The sequence below is a fragment of the Falco punctatus genome (assembly GCF_963210335.1).
Source record: "Falco punctatus genome assembly, chromosome: 14".
Taxonomy (NCBI): domain Eukaryota; kingdom Metazoa; phylum Chordata; class Aves; order Falconiformes; family Falconidae; genus Falco; species Falco punctatus.
In genome coordinates, this window is record NC_137594.1 from 16,810,026 (window position 1) to 16,824,180 (window position 14,155).

The 14,155-nt window shown below is 41.5% G+C and overlaps 1 protein-coding gene and 1 long non-coding RNA gene across 3 annotated transcripts in view; both read left to right on the plus strand.

Annotated features, from left to right (window-relative positions):
• The window catches only part of NKD1 (NKD inhibitor of WNT signaling pathway 1), a 114,243-nt gene that overhangs the window by 70,151 nt on the left and 29,937 nt on the right, over positions 1-14,155 (plus strand). The gene's annotated exons all lie outside the window — the stretch shown is intronic.
• LOC308073254 lies at positions 10-4,481 on the plus strand. The gene is made up of 2 exons (XR_013931962.1): positions 10-2,296; positions 2,328-4,481. It is a non-coding gene; the product is annotated as an uncharacterized lncRNA (long non-coding RNA).

The following is a 14,155-nucleotide window of genomic DNA, read 5'->3' on the forward strand; positions in this document are numbered from 1 at the left end:
TTTAAAGAACAAAATTTCTTGGTTAATATTAAGGGATATTGGAGTATGTCAGTGAACAGCTCAGTGTGAGAATGCATATATGAGAGTGCAGTTCTTGATACACTCATGTACAGTTTGCCTGGCAAAACTGTTAAGACGGGAATAGGGTATTATTTCTGTATCTCCCACCACTGTTCTTGTATCAAAAGAAGTCACCCAGTTGTATCATAGGCACCAAGTGTTTTAATTCAGGGTCTCACAGTTTTTTCCTAGGTACCTATTTTGGCATTGGTAGTGGTAGTGAGTATCACTGGCCCCAGCAGAGGTGGTAAATGCATTCACTGAAGATGTTAGCGTTGGGGTTTATGGTATGCTGCACACCTTTCTGTTACACAAACCAGACACAGAAACTCCTGCATTGATTTCTGATAAAGACCAGAGACTCTTACTCAATACATTTCTCCTGAATACAAATGGAATAATTATTGCCTCAGACAGTATATTTCCAAGGCTCATCTCTTCCTCTATGATCAGGCTTCTCCTTGCAGTGGAGATGGAATCACTGTAGTGGGAAGGGCCTTTGCGGGTCTTAAGTATGGACACTGTATCCTACGTGCCAGAGAATACATCTGAGGTACCTTGAATTTCAGTTGGGCAAGTGGGGGTTGATGAATGAAAGAGATTAATCTGAGGACATTGTTGCTCATTCTTTTAAAAAAACAAGGAAATAAGACATAGAAACTGTCTGGGATATTTATATTTATATATGTATATGCATATAAAAAAAAAGTGGTTGCATGTGCTGTGTGCTAGGTTTATATTATAGGATAGTGGAAACAATGTGCCCAACTTATTTAGAATGATTAATCATGTAAAGTTTAACTTGGAAATTTCTGTCCTTTTATCATCCAGTCATTTGTTTTTGGTGGTAGGAATTTCTGTCTACACAGAACTTGAAAGATTCTCTGTGTTAAGAATGTCTGTCTTGCAGTTCCCTACGTGTGAAATGTGTTAATATACTGTGTTTCTTGGATCCCATATTTCTATCATGCCGGTAGTGTACAAAGGATGTTCCCTTATATGTGCCTGTAACATAGGAGCTAAATTTCAGCTGGTGCTTGTAGGATACTCGTACTTGTCAGTGTTTGTTAAAAGTGTTTCAGCATTTAACTTCACCACAGTTTTCCTTTCTGCTCACAGTAGGACATAACTCTAATAAAGGGTGGGTTTTTTATTTTCAGAAGTATAGGAGAATCCACTTAACACAGGATATGAGATGTCAGCAAGGTGAATAATTTCATTTTTCTGTGTCGCATTCTACGTTTCCTTGCTACTAATTATTTCTTACTTTGTTGTGTAGAATTGTCTTGCATAGCAAACATAATATCCAATATATAATATTTCCAAACTAGTCGGAAGCAAGATTGTTTTTATTAGACTATAAAATCTTTTAAGCTACTTTAATTTCAGTCTTTCAGCAATTTTACATTATTACTTCTGATGCGTCTCTTTCTTATGAAGAAGCTGAGTATTGAGAAAAGATTTAGATACCAGGAGCAGGTCCTTTCTCTGTGTGCTACCACTGGGGAAAAGCTGTTCTGTGGCATCTTTCCAGCTGGGAGGCAGGTAACTGTTCCCACCCAGTGCTTAGGCAAACGCGTGCAGATTGCCAAGGCTTGGTCCTCATCCCTTCTGCTCTCAGGTCTCCAGGCTATGTTTTCCATGCTGGGGACAGCGTTAGCCACTTCATTCTGGAGTGGGATATTAAAAGTCTTATAATTAACAGATGATCCTGGAAGCATTTGTATTAAAGTAGGTTGCTTTCACACTTTTTGTTTTAGTGGCATAATATTTTTGCATGTTTGTGATAGTACTAGCATAAAATTGTGAATATATAGCAAATAAAGTGAAGCTGAAACATGATTTGAGACCTTTGTTAGGGCACAGCTTGAATTCTGTGTGGTACAAGATGGCCACTGTCATAGCTCTTTTCTGCATAGAAATATTTTGTATGAAAATGCAATTAATATTCAGGAAAGATACTACTCTTTCCATCTGAAGTAGTTGTTCTGCCTTTATTTGGCTACTTCACAATCTTTACCTATGTACTGGTGTAACATATATGCTGCATGTGTGGTAACGTTAACATTACTGGTAACTAGTTTCAGAGGCAGGGAGCTGTAATGCGCTGAAATGTGGTTGGTTGGGCTGAGCTCACAAAGGACAGGAATGGCAAAACAAAGACTTGAACCCCACTCTACCAAGTACCAGGCAAGTGTCTAGTCAATAAACTATATTCTGTCTTCATAAATGCATGGTGGGGGTGGGAAAAAAAGAAAAAGAAACAGGTGGGGGTGGGAAAAAAAGAAAAAGAAACATTTCTCAGATTTGCAAAAAAGCACAGCAGGTGCCACAGTTCTTCTGGGTTAGGGGAGAGTTACAGCCTTCACACTCAGAGACTTTATTGGAGAATAAATCAGAGTTCTTTAGAAGACTCTCACTGAAAAGACAAAGTGGCAATAAGAGAAATAATTGAATTCCTTATTTTGTTTTACATAGCCAAGTTCATTGCCTTTTTTTTTTCCTCCCTCTCTTTTTTCCCCCTCTTAGCCGTCTGAGCAGTACAGATAAAAAGAACTCTCTTTGCTGGATTTAACTTCTGTGTTGTTATGTAAAGCTTGATCAAATCCTTTCGTCTTAACAGACTTAACTGGCCAACAGCAAAAGGCTTGGGATTCTGGGATTAAGATTGTATTTGGTAAGAGGACTGGTGCATTAGTGCTTTCTTTTGAACTATGGGAAGAACAAAGTAAACATCAAAAGCATTAAGCCATGAGAGCGGATTGTTGACTCAGTGTTGCTGCATGACAAGAGGTTAGAACTCAATAGTGGCGACTCTGTTTACCGAGTGCTGTGCAGAAAGAAACAGTTTGACCAGTATTGTCTATTATATCCAGCACCTGCCTTTGATTTTGCTTCGGGACAAGACACTGAACTGAAATTTTTTGGATATTATTTTACATGTTCCGTGATTTCCTTAGATAAGAGACACCAATGAAAACCTCAGTCTCTTCTTGTATTACTCTGTTTCCCTTCTTCCTCTTTCAGTAATAACTCAACAATTGGGCATGTTGGATGTGGGTTCTGTAGTGGATTCATTTGCAACTTCCATTCCAAGTTCAGTAGTGCTTTCCCACTGCATTTCAGAGACTTCCACTCATCAAACTTAAGAGTACTTGTGCAGTCTGCTGTGGCTGTGTACAAACTTCTTGTGCTTCAACTTTCTTGTCTAGCATCTGCGCAGGAAGCATGTGCTTCATCCCTCTTCACGTGTAATATAAAAGAACTTGCTTGTGTTTGCTCTTCCTTGTCCCTAGATAGAATAGTAGGTCCGAATGACTGGAGGGGCTCTGGAAAAATTCACAAAAACTAGCACAGACATTGGGAGATACTTTTCATTTCATTTCGATGGAGAAGCTAAAACGGCTGGCAGGAATTGAATGTAGCACCAAACAGCAAGTCACTCTTCCATCGTGGAGACATGCAGGTAACTCAGAAAGATATCTGCTATTAGTGTATTCAGTGATGACATCCAAGTTCTCTCTGCTCTTCAAGGCGTTTAAGTAAGCTTTTTAAGGAATCATTCAGGAGCCCTGCTCCTGTTTTCCATAACTTTTTTCACCTCCTTTCCCCAGACCTTTTGGGAAATTTTCACAACTGAAGCCTGCAGACCAGGAGAGCTTTCATACCTTAACCACTCCATGTCTTTATGAAGTGAACTGTGTTTCCTCCATCGTATCACTTGAACATTTGGGGTTTTTTCAGAGCAGCCTGTTTTCTCCCTGCTTGCGACATCTGAACCAGAAGCAGGAAAGTCTCCCTCTGACACAGACTGATCGTGGAAAAAAAGGTGATTTCCTTCTTGTCTCAATACAAGCTTTTTAGAGCCCAGTGGGATATAGCTATCAGTCTACTTCAGCTGCCTTTTGGAGTTCAAGGTGAAGTCTTTAAGCTCAGGAGGCACCGAACCTATCACCCCTATTAGTTAGTTATGTGATAATGTGATTTCTCATGTCACTGTTCTGAAAAGTATGACTAGTTTTTCTACTAACCAGAAATCTTGCATCTCTGTGAGATCAATCTAGTCCTGTACCTGTCAGAGGAACTGCCTCTTATGCTGATAGGAATCTGTTCCCTGTTGCATTTGTCAAGCGAGGGTGATGTCTTGATTATTATTCTCTCAACAGAAGACTGGAGAAGATCCAAGCCTTCCTGGTGCCTTATCTGAACATGATATCCACAGTCCTGCTGAAAGTAGTGACAGAGCTTGACCTGAATCAACAAACCCTTTTTTTGATATGTTTCCCAAACCAGATGTATCCAAATCCCTAGATGTAAGATGTTGCCTTGTCTGGTACCAGAAAGGACAAAATTATTCAGGTCATCTTCTTGCCCATAAATACTAGAGAGCCCTCCAGCAGAGTTCAAAGCACATGTTGTTGCTGAAAAAAAATTCTGAGATCTGTAAAAGAGCTACTTGTAGCACTTTCCACACACTTACAAGACATAGAATTTCTAAACCTGCAAGTAAGACATGCTGTATTCAGCAAAGCAGAAAAGTAATTAATTATGTTCTTAATATTATTATATGTTTTTCAAGATGTTACTAGTATGTCCAGACAGTCCTTCATCTCTTCTTCCCCAGCATCCACGGAATCTGTGGTCAAGTGGGAGCAGAGCTGTGGTTAACTGAGTTCCACCATGCAGAGCTGTGTTGTCATTTTTGACTTTATTAAGAACTGATAAGCAAACAGGGAGCCAATAGTAAGGAATGAACTAGTGGTTTAAGGGTGCTGATCTTATGCCCAGTGCTGGCCATCCTGCTTCCCCTGCTGTACACATCCCAGACTTCCCAGTAAAGAGATCACACTGGCTTCCACATGGGTGCTGCTGATGTACCCATGCTTCCACCTTGCTAGGGCTGCAGCTGCAAGGGAGGGCATGGGGTGGAGTGTGCCTTCTCCACAGTGCCCTGCAGCAGGGCTGCGCTCATGCATTGCCAGAAAATTCCCTCTCCTCTGTCTCTCCATTTGGGAAAAATTCAGTGAAGGCTTTAGTTCCTGGAGTTGTTTCTACAAATAGTAATTGAAAGAGTATCTGTTGGGTTGTCCACTCAGAGGAGGAGTGGCAAGGTATGGTGCTTGGGCCCGAATTGTTTAGGAAATTGTCAGCAAAGGAAAAATTGATCAAGCATTTTAACTAGTTTTAGCTAACCTATTTGCCTGTGAGACACTTTTTACCATACTTTGATCATCTCTTAGCTGTAATAAATTCATGTATTGTGCTAGACTGAGCTATGAATGGCTAATAAAAGGCAGTTATTTCAAACTGCATGCTCCTTTCTAGTTAATGCCTTCAGTTATGATGGTTATTTCATTTATTTTCTAAAGCTGAAATAATTTTCTATTATGTATATGAAATTCCAGTGTATTTATAGAAAAGACATAGATTGGATCTTGCTCACGAGCAAAGGTGCTTTATCTCAGCACCATTGTTATTACCTACCTAGTACTACTGATGGAGGCTTGGTGCTTTGCAGAAAATTAAGGTCCCTTCTCTGTCATGTTCTTAAACCAGATACCTATTCATCGCTGACACTGCAGAGTACCTTAAAAGTGCTGTTGTGGTCAGCTTTCTGGGACATTATATGGGAACTCTGCATTTTAATGACTTGTTGCTAATCCTGTGCACTTCCCATAGATTTGGAGTGCACAAATATATGCTACGTGATCACCTCAGCCTGGTGATCATTTGCTCACTGGCTGTATTTTTTCAGCTGCCAAGAGGTTTCTGCTCTACCCTTTCCTACTACTCAATATGACATGAAACAACTCTGAAAAATACCTTCAGCTTCAGGGTGACCCACTGGCACCAGCCACCCATTATCTGACAAACAGCTAGTCCCTGCTGAGGCTGGAAGCTGATAAGCTGGTTACTGTGAATTGGAAGGAGTACCAAAGAACATGGGGTGGAGGGGGAAGAAAAGGAGCAGTGGAGAGTGCCAAGAGAAAACTGCTTAGTTTGGCAGTCAGAATAAAAGTCACCAAAGAACATGAGACTGGTAGGATTAGCAGAAGTTTTCCTGTGGTCGTGCACAGATCCAGGAAATTATAAGAAGCAGGTAGGCTGTTTGCCATGAGTGGGAGGAAAATCTTATGGCATAAGGCACTTTAAAAAAATATTAAAAAAAATAAAAATTGTACAAGTGTTCCTTAACATTAGCTGTTCCAGTTGAGGGGGGTTGGTATTTGGATCAGAAGCTTTTACTTCTAGAGCTGCTGTTTCAAGTGCAGCCAGGTCAGTAGTGATGAAAGACTGTTGCCATCCAATGGTTGTCCATGGCCTGTGTGTAATGAGTTAGTGGTCTCCAGGTGTCTCCAAATGGACCTTTACAGTGTCTAACAGCTCCCACCCATGTTGGCAAGCAGAGCACAGAAAGGCAGTGAAAAGTGGGCTGCTATGTCACCTTGGAGGGCGAGCTTTCCTCCTCACACTGAGCCGCTGCTGTGCAGAGGCTGTGTGCTCTGCTACCAGTGCCGTGCTTGTTCCCTGCATGTTGGGTATCGCTCTCTTCAGCTGACAACCCACCAGCTCCTGCTGGTGCTGCCTAACGGTTTTTGATAGATGATGTGTTTTGTCTACGGTTTGAGAGTTTTGTTCTGAGTTATTAATCCTCTGCATTAGACTGGGAAGATCATACCTGCTGTAAGTAATAGTTTCACATTGAGCTCTGTATTCAGATCATTCTGCACTGCTGGAAAGTTGTTATTCCTGAACACAAGCAGGTTGTGTGTTTGGTTCAGGGATAAGATAGCAAAGCTGAGAACAGAGCCTGGGATTTCCTGCATCCGTGTCTGTCCCTTACAATATGACAGAGAATAGGTTTTTAACTGTAGCACACAAGGAAACCGTCCAAACTTGCAAGTGGTCTCTCTTCTTCATGGTGGCTGAAGAAAGCCAAATGTTAATATTAATATAATTGTGTGTAACGTATAGAAAATATTTTAGTAAAAAACCAAAATAATGAAAAGGGAAGTGTACTAGCATCTCAAAAAAGCAGGTGATCCCCAGTGAACACCTTAAACATGGAAAGCTTCAAAATAATATATGCCTGCTTGGTATTTATAATAATACTGGTTTTCAATACTCTTCCTTTCTACTTGAAACTGTCAACTTTTCTTTCTTTCACAGAGAAACTAATGATCTTTCTGAATGTTCATTTAAAAAAGAATCCATTAACAATAAGAATATTCATTTACTCTCAGTTCTAGGGTAGTTGTATACTAGTTTGCTAGCAGGCAAAATTCACCTGTGGGTATAGCTGTTGAAAAACCTCTGTCTGCACATCTCTCAGGTTGCTTCTCGTAGCATGTGAGAGCCCACCATCAGGGTGCACGTGGGAAGCAGCAGAATCAAAGTGCAAAAAGGGTGTAGCTTAGGGACATCTCATCAAAGGCGCGAGAGCTCTTGTATTTGCCTTCCATATCCCGAAGGTGAGCAGAGCATCACGGCAGAGCTCAGGCAGCAGACTGTGGGCACCCAACTGGTTGCTTGCATCGGTGAGTGAAGCTCAAGAGGAGCTGCCACGTAGCGCGACTGAGGTAGGTGTGAGAAATGGGTTCCAGTGATACGAGGCTCATGCTCTGTGCATGAGGTTTGAAAGGGCTGGGCCTCAGTAACCTGGACTCAGCAAACTGGTCTTGGTCATTGGTGTTTCCCTTGGGCTGTCGACATCGTGATTCAGAAGAGGAAGGAACTGGTGGCGTGTGTAGGCACATCTGGGTGAGCTGTTCATCTAGCTCAGGCTGGGTAACAATCGCACAGGAATGCAGGCTGGTGCACAGCTCTGCAGTAGCTGCCTCCTGTGTGGCTACGCCTGTCAAACCCTTACCTCCACCCAGGGCTGGCTGGGTTATAGCTAGCCGTGTCTATCTGCACGTCCTGCTCTCCTGCCTCTGCAGTGGTGGCTAATCTGGGAAGCAGGGACTTCCATCAGATACACCTTGGCAAACTGATGGACTTGGACATATCTGTGAAGGACAGCTAATGTAGTGTGTATGGTACAGAGGTAAAGCTGCATTACTGTACATGTGCAGCAGGATAAATGTACTTGAACTTTGCCCCAGGACATCCACCACCAAGAACAAAGAATGAAATATGGGAACAAGTCAGGAGTTTGAAAACAATCTCTCTGGAAACATGATGAATACCAGTGGTTTCATTTATTCTACTTGAAGAACAAAGGTCCTTTTCTACTTTTAATTTCCCAGCAACGATTATTACCAGTTATTTTTCTTGTAGCTTTGACCACAGTTCATGGAGGTTTTATTAAACATGTTTTTGTAAAGTAAGTCAAAATGCCATTCTTCTCTGACTCTCTTGTGACTCTCTTTTTTCCCCTTTTTCGTTTTGCTTTTTCTTCCATTTTTTTTTTTTTTTTTTTTTTTAAACTCATATGAAACTAGAGCATATTTCCAGGCAAAGATTTGGGGCCAGATAATACTCTCATGCTGGTGTTCATGGAATTATTTCAGTTTTGCAGTCTTGTAATTGAAAGAAGTTTTGGCCCTTGCTATTTCAGAGGACAATCTATTTGTTTCAAATCCCTCGCCTTTTCAGGAAACAATACATTCATTTTTAGAAACCTTGAATACTGCATTTAATAGGCAGTATGTCCTGCTGCAACTCTGAAATATTCCTAAAGTTGCCAGTTCTCTTGTGTTTGACTTGACATTGACACAGCCAGGCAACTGAATTTCAGAGTGCTCTCTGCTGGGTTTTTGGTAGCTTTCTGCAATAAGCTTTTGTTTAGAACCCGTGTGCATCCTCCTGTAGGGCCCTTCTCTCCTACCCATAGGGAGAAGACCCAGAGTGTCTCATGTGAGGATGTAGTTTATGACAGAGTTAAATAGTTCTTGCATTTCTGGGATTGAATTTAGAAGCCATCATTTCATATAGACAGCTAGATCGATGTAAAGCCAGGTAGATACCTGAACCTTCGGGCTGGATATTTTAGACACAGCAACCTGTCATCCTGCTGAACCTTACAAATACACAAGCATGTACATGCAGACTTAGAGAGGCAATTTCAGTGAAAAGCATATTGCTTTTGCCAGTTGCTGTTCCAAATTCAAAGTGTGTATCAGTCAGGGTGCTTTTGTGTGCTTCAACTCCACTTCTGCTGCAGTAGCTACAGAAACCCAAAGTTTTACCTCACCAGGCAGAACAAGTGCCCTTTGTTACCTAGACAGATTACAGCTTTTTCTAAAGTCTGCTCTTCATAAAAGCCCAGCTTGAACAGTGGAAATTCTGACTTGCCTCAGATACTGAGGAGACTTTTATAGTTTCAAGTAGCTCCAGGGTTATATTTTAAAAGTTGAATTTCATCACATGTTTCAAGTTTGGTGGAAAAAAAAAAAAAAAGGCATGATATTTTTAGCAGAAAAAGGTCCGTGTGTCCGTCCCCCCCCCCTTTTTTTCTTAACAGATGTTTCATCTCAATCATATCCAAACCTCAAAGCACAAGTAGCAGTCAACCTTATTCTCCTGTGGAGAAAAAGATAAAATGTCATTTGTTTGGAAGAGTTTTTTTTTTCTGTAACCACAACTAGTTTGTGAGTAAAAGCAAATAATAAATGCAGCACTATGGGGTTGTGGAAATGAACCTGAAGCAACATTTCTGCTCTCTTGAAAGAGCTCGGAGTCCAGCTGCTCTTGTTAGATGGAAAGTCCCAACCCCCCAGCCTACCAAAAAAATAAAAATACCAGTAATCAGGCTTTTCTTGCTTTATAAACCTAATCCAGCAACCCAGGTCCTTTCACTAGTAAAATATGTTATACAAAGTGCCCAACTTTGTACCAGAAAGGATTTAAAACTATAAGGGTAACAAAAAGAGTGGAAAGGAATAGTAGTTGTAAAACAAAATATCCAGAAGTAACAGAGCTGCTACCCGAGGAATTTTCACAGGGCTCTGGAGGAGCGGAGAGCTTTGCTGTGCCTTGCAGCTGGGGCTGCGCGCAGGGCTCGGTGCCGTGGAGGAGTGGTCGAGGGGAGCCAAGGCAGCCCTGGACTCTGTGCGCAGAAGATTTGTTTAGGAGGGAGTTATAGACCCTCTTAAGGATTTGGAGACATAAAGCTAAAGCGTGGTGCTGCAGACCCTTGTTTCGTTACTTTAATGGAGCCTTTGCAGAGCGTGGAGCCATCTGGGTGTGGAAGGATATTCTTGGCAAACTGGCCTTCAGGGGAGGACTGCTCTCTGTGCCCGCTACAGGACCCTCTGGGAGCTGCACTGAGCACCCACCCACCTGCCCTGTCCCAGGCCACCTGTGCCTCTGCAGGGGCAGCTGCCCAGGCCCCACGAGCAAGTAGTGATTGCCCCCCAGATGTTAAGATGCTACATATGAACGAAGTTCACGGTGATACTGTCTAGGAGAATATTGCAGGGGTTTCCACCAGAGGGGTTGCTCAAAGTGGGAAGCTGAATCTTGAGTTGCAAAACACATGGGCTCTCTAGAGCAAAGGAAAGGCTGGCTTCTCCCAGCAGCATGCTCCAGCCTGTCTCCTTTTCTGCATTTTGAGCACTACATAGCACAGCGGACTTCCATCTCTGGTTGTGGTCTTTAGGCGGTACAATACTTACAATGGTGAGCAGTTACCTGCATTTGTTCAGTGAGAATCATTTCTTCTGATGAGATCTTATGTGCTCTCCAGACTTTAAATAAGGTGGTTGGGTCAGGCCTTGATGAATTTTATTTCTCTGCATGTTTTGCAGTATGTGAAGTATCACCCCAGTACCATTTCTCACCCATGTGTAGATATGAAAAGGAAGAGACTTCCTTCCTTCCCCACCTCTCAGAGTAAGGTGTAGAGCTCTGAGGATGAGAACCGTGAACCTGCTACTGAATATTAACTACAAGAGCGTTGTCAGATGTGCAACTGATTCATCACAGCCAAAATAATGTGTTACAGTACAGGTCCACAACATTGCTCTCTACAAAAGGCTAGCTTTGTGAGGGTCAGAGTGACATTCTTCCTTGTGGGCAGCAATTCTGATGAAATGAGTATTACAGTTCAGATACCTTTAGCAGCCCCGTTATCACTGCAGAGGTGGTGGAAATACAGTTTTTCCTACTGAACATCTAAGTTAGATGGGAGCAAGTTGATATCAAAACCTACATTATTAATAACATTACCTACTCAGCCTTCATTTGAATAAAGGTTTATGTAGTCACTGGGTTTTTTTCTTCTTTTTCTTCCCTTGTGCATCCCAGGGGGAAAAAAAAACAGAGACAAAATTTAAGATAGAAAATCCTATGTGAAGAGAGATATCAGCAACTTAGAGTGAGAAGGAATTTTTAAAAAGTAAAGTTGTTACCAGTTACTAACCAAAATCAGTGTATGGCCATCTTTAGAGAAGAGAGGTCTTTCTTCTTTTGCTTTAAGTCACAAATGATCAGTTGGTGTCCCCATCTGTCACTGTTCAGCAACAGAATTCAACACTTTGCAAGCCCATTCAGAGCTCCAGGGATACATAATACTGTTGGAAAGTAGTAAGTGGTCCATATGACAGTAACAGTTTTCACTTAAGAAGTACTTAGCCATGTTAAATGACACAGATAGTTATAGCAGATTGCATTCTGTTAATGTGGCTTTTGATATGCTCACTGATCAAACAAATCTTGCTGCTACAGGTATCATCCTGAACTATTCTGACCAAAGCTTATGGAGATTCTTCCCCCGTGTCATTCCCTGTCCCCCCTTCCCTGTCCCCCCCCTTTTTTTTTAAGATAGGGGAGGGGAGGGAGAAATGATCTTCTTTGATCTCCGATGAGGAAGGGAAAAAAAAAGACTGTTCTGTTCAGGCTTTTGGCTAACACAACAAACAGTGTTTAAAATTTAACTTTGCTTAATTAATTAGTGATTCTGTTTAGTGCTGTCTGATCTTCATCCAAAAGGTATTTTGAAGCTTGAGAACTGAACATCAAAGTGTGTTGGGTGAAGATGGTCAAGTAAGGCATTTAATCTGGCAGTTGCTGTTGATGAAATACAGCCAGTTGGGGAACTAATTGGAAAAGGGAATCATAATCTGGCAAAATTCAGCAAACTCCCTCCCTTCAGCAAACTCACTCCAGAGAGAGTGTGAGAAATCTAGGTTTAGTGTTTAAGCATGTATGAGTTACACCCTAGCTAGCAGAGAGACTGTATTGTCCTTTGTGTCTGCATCTTTAGTACAATTTTTTTTTTCATAAGGAGATAGTAAAAAATTCCTCCCCCCCCCCCCCAACCCAACCCAACAGCTGAAAAAGAGATGCCAGACCTAGACAGAAACCTGTGATTCTGTATCAAGGCTTGGAAATACTTCTGCTTAAATATGTCAAATTATTGGTGTTGACAAAAGGAATCGAAGCTTTATGGGAGGTGGTGTTGCACAGACCTGGGAGTTTGACTGTTTTTTATTCAGGAGAGAAAATGTTGCCTGAACGTTTGAGTGAATTTCAGTTTAGCAATTCCCCAGTGTCCTAGTGGTGACTTGTTGGTTAGAATCATTATCTGATGCCTGAATGATTAAAACATATTTTGGTTGTTTATTTTTGTTGGGTTTTTTTGCAAGCTATCACATGGTCTGAGTCACTATCCGTCTGTTTTGCGCTTAACTGTCTCCCCCTGGTCGGGTGCTGGCATTAGGTCTTGTGACATCACGAATTTTATTTTATTTTTTTTACTCTGTGGTGGGCAATTGAACCTTTCATTTGTGTTGTGACCAGCAACAGGAAACAGTGAAATAGAAGAACATGACTTCTGTCTGTATTTTCAGGTTGAAATACCCATCTCAGACTAGTACAGCACTTGCTAAATTGGTTTTGACTTGTCCCACTGGACTTAAAATGGACAATTAATTTCCCTACAGTAAGTTTCAGAGAAGGCAGCTTGATCTTTGTTGTTTTGAAGGGTGTGTCTAATTCATCAGCTTCAGCTTTCAGCCAGAGAAAGCTGAATACATGCTTTTGGCACTGACCCAGGGTGAGCCTGTTTTCCTATGCGCTTGTTCTGGTGGCTGTGGAACAGGAATGTTACTCCCTTCCTGGTCCTGTTCTGCCTACATTCATTTGCCACTGGAGAAGACGACCTTTGCTCAAGCAAAGCTATCTCCATCGGGGATGTATTTCAGTCAACTCTGTGGAATAAAACCAAAGCGTGTGCTTAATGGGGGTGGTATTTCTTAATCCATGGCCTCCAGGAGAACTTAAAAGTGAAATCTGAATGTGAATGTAATTGTTAATTAAAGGATGACTTCTCAATTTAGGCTTTCAAACATAGTTGTTACTGCTCTGGTTGTTGTCGTGCAGTCAGCGAAGAATGTCAGTTATGTTTGTCAAACCTGATTTGCAATGAAAGAAACGTTGACAGAACCAGATAATTTAGACATCAGAGACTTCAGGAAAAACAACACAATTAATTCTTTTTCTACCCCTTTGGTCCTCAAAGTCTCTGACTTTTAAGTTCTGCTGCATCTGCTGGATCTGTAAATTGGAAGTGAAGCCCTTACCCTGTTGACGTCAATAGGAATTTTACTACTGAGCTTGGTTGGACCAGCTCTTTGACGCTCAATCCCATCAGTCAAGTATTGCTATGAAGTTAAATTTGAGCTGTTACAGAAGTACTTCTGACTTCATCTTCTTGCTTGATATGTCTGTTTTTCAGTTTTCCTTTTATCCTGCTCCCCCACAAGTCTCAGGTTCTAGTGTGTGGTTTGGTTTTCCCCACATAGAGATAATTCAGTCCCTTTGTTTCTGGTAGTCGTTTTAAAGAATTGCCATGCAATCCAGTCTACCCGACTTGAGGTGAAGGCTAATATTTCATTTCAAAGGGTTTGGTTTCATGTATGCCAGATGCTGACTTGCATAGGTGGCATTTTTGTCAGTTCTCCAATTTTACCTTTACTCTGCTTTCTCTCAAAAATTATTCAGTAATGACCCTGAAGTTAAGATAATAGTCACTGGTAATGTCCAGTCGTAATTTATCAGTGTGGAATTGCATAGCTTCTCCCATAGTTCTGCTTTCTGAGTTAAGGCCCTGTGATCCATCACATACCTTTTGGAATGGCTGTCATCCCAA